Genomic DNA, 3,330 nt, shown 5'->3' on the forward strand with positions numbered 1-3,330 from the left:
AATATTACACTAAACAAGTAGTATGTAACAATAACAAAGTTAATTTTAAACTGTTATCAATTTTTGTATTTGCGTATTTTAAATTATTATCATTTTTGTGTTTGTGTATATTTAAGGCTTCTTAATAAAAATTAACTTTAGACCATTAATACCAATTAAAATTTTCAAGCTCACTTTGCCACTTTTTGTTTAAATGATTGAACAGATGTTACTAAATCTGGACCATTTCATATTCATGTTTTTGAAGTAACAAGTTTTCTCATGTCTTTACTTTATGGGACTATATTGAATATATTATTATTATTGTTGTTTTTAAATAATCAAGGCACATATCAATTCTTTTTGAGAAATAGTTACTTTTTCGACTTTCTTTCCCCACCATTAATGTTCATAATATATAAAATTATAACTCAAACTACAACGACAATTTTAAAATTAAATAAAATGTATTACTGAATATAGAAATATGAACAAGCATGGTGAGATGGTATTAATGAGTTTTTTGTATATTCATCAGAAGATAATTACTGGGTATATAAATATGAACAAGCATAGTGAGATGGTACTAATGAATTTTCTGTCTATTCATCAGAAGATATTTACATTTAACAATTATGTGCTATTTTTAAAAAGATTTAAAAACATGTTTTGATATCACATTTCTGCTCTACAAGAATCTTAAATCATGTTATAAGTACATAAATAGGCATAGAAATTGCAAAAGATTCTCTTGATAAAATTTTTATGATTTATAATACACTTATCATACTAATGAGTTTTCTATCTAACAGTGAGAAGGCATTCAAATTTCACCATTATGTTCCTTTTTAAAAAGGATAAAAAGCATGTTTTGATAAGAAGTTCTTATTCAAAGCCAATTTTAATACATGTTTTAAGTATATAAATAGACATAGAAATTGCAAAAGTGTTATATAAATTGACAGAAATTGTAAAAAATTCTTATAGTGGATGCATTCTGTTCAATCAAGAGCTCCTGTAAATTAAAAGTTCAGATTTTGAACAATCTACAAAAGCTATTTAACTGTTATAATAAAATAATGGAGTAAAACAATCGCGAAACGGATAGTAGAACTTTTTGTTAATTTTGTTGCGTATATAAAATGGAGACAAAGGTATGTATTTATAGGAAACCTTACCAACCCATTTCAATCAATCAAAAAAGTTATTTTTATATGAAAAGTCTATATTTTAAAAACAAGGCAATATTGACAATGGGAAAGACATCCCACTCTCCACTGATTTATTTTTTAACACTTCTCCATGAATGTTTAGATAATGTGTCTATAACTAACACAAAATAAAGAGAATCTCTAATAATATATATCTTGTAATACACATTTTTAACTATCTCATTAAAAATCTTATCAAGAAAAATTCAACGGGATAAAATCTTGATTAAGAAAAAAAGAGTGCAGTGTGTATTTACTCTCTCTGATTAAAACATCACTTAATATTTCGGAGATGTCGCATTCAAATCTTGTATATCATATTCTTAAATGTTGAGGTTGACAATTCTTTGGTGAACAAGTCTGCTAAATTGTCACTTAAATGAATCTGTCTTACGTTGATATCACCATTCTTTGGAGCTCGTGTTTGTAGAAAATTTTTGACAAAATGTGCTTCATTCTAACTCTTTTTCGATCCACCCTTTAATTGCGCTATGCATGTTGTATTATCTTTATATAAAATCGTGGGTACTTTATTATATTTCAGATCATATTTTTTTCGACTAAGATGTATCATGGATTTCAACCACACACATTCTCAAATTGCTTCATAAATAACTATTATCTCTCATGTTTGTAAATCTTCAAGATATGACAGTACCCCTATTTATGAACACATAGTCTTTTTGAGATAGAGCTTTGTGTGGATCAGATAAATATCTTGTATTAGCACAATCAATAAGATCGAGACTGCAATTGTTAGAATAAAATAAGCTCATAGAGGTAGTCCTTTTTAGATACCGCAATATGTGTTTGATTCCATTTCAATATTTTTTAGTAGGAGCAGAACTATACATTGCAAATAAATTAATAGAAAAGGCTATATAAGACCTTGTAGAGTTAGCAAGATATATTAGTGCTCTGATTGCACTAAGATATGGTACTCCATAATCAAGAATTTTCTCGCTCTTTTCTTGAGGTCGGAATGAATTCTTAGTCACATCAAGTAATCGAACAACTATCAAAGTACTTAATGAATGTGATCCATCCATATAACATCTTTTCAAAACTTTTTCTGTATAAGTAGATTGATGGACAAAGATACCGTTTGAAAATGTTTAATGTTCAAATCAAGACATAATCTTGTCCTCCAAGATCTTTCATCTCAAATTTCTTTTTTAAATAATCAATTACCTATTATGGCTCTTTGGAGTTTCAATAAGTTTTATGTCCTCAACATAAATAGCAAGTACAATAAACTTCGATGTTGTTTTCTTTATAAAAATACATGGGCAAATTACATTATTTATATAACATTCTTTAGATAAATACTTACCAAAACGGTTACACCACGTGCATTCAGATTGCTTCAAATCATATAATATTCTCTGTAGTTTAATTGAATATATTTTTTGAGATTTTGAACTATATGCCTTATGCATTTATATCCTTAAAAAATTTTCATGTATATCTCATTATCAAGTGATCCATAAAGATATGTTATAACCATATTCATCAAATGCATTTCAAATCTCTCATAGACAGTGAAACTAATGAGATAACGTAATGTTATTTCATCCATAACTGGTGAGTATGTCTCTTCATAATCAACATCTAGCTTTTGTAAAAATTCTTGTGCAACAAATCGTACCTTATATCTTTGTATGTCATTTTTCTCATTTCTTTTACCTACAAAGATAAATTTATAGCCAACAGACTTAATATCATCTGGTGTTTCAATAATAGGTCAAAAAACTTCACGCTTGATAAGTGAATTCAACTCAGATTTGCTTCGTGCTATTTTTGTCAATTATTTCTTTATCAATATTTTGTGACAGACTAAGGTTTGAGATTTCACTATCTTGCATAATTTTTGTTGCAACATTATATGCAAAGACATCGTCCATTACTATTTTTGATCGATTCAAATTAATTTCACCGTCACTTGAATTTATGGATAATTTCTCATTTTCTTGAGTTTCAGACTCATTGATTCCCTCAAGGATATCAAAATTATTCAAATCTTAAACTTTCACATGAGATTCTTTCGTAGTTCCCTCTTAACAATTTATTTTTTTCTAAAATTTTGATCCTTAAACCCAATGATCTTATCACACTTCAGGCGTGCTTTGAACTTATTAGT

Source organism: Capsicum annuum, chromosome 12 (genome assembly GCF_002878395.1).
Source record: "Capsicum annuum cultivar UCD-10X-F1 chromosome 12, UCD10Xv1.1, whole genome shotgun sequence".
NCBI lineage: Eukaryota > Viridiplantae > Streptophyta > Magnoliopsida > Solanales > Solanaceae > Capsicum > Capsicum annuum.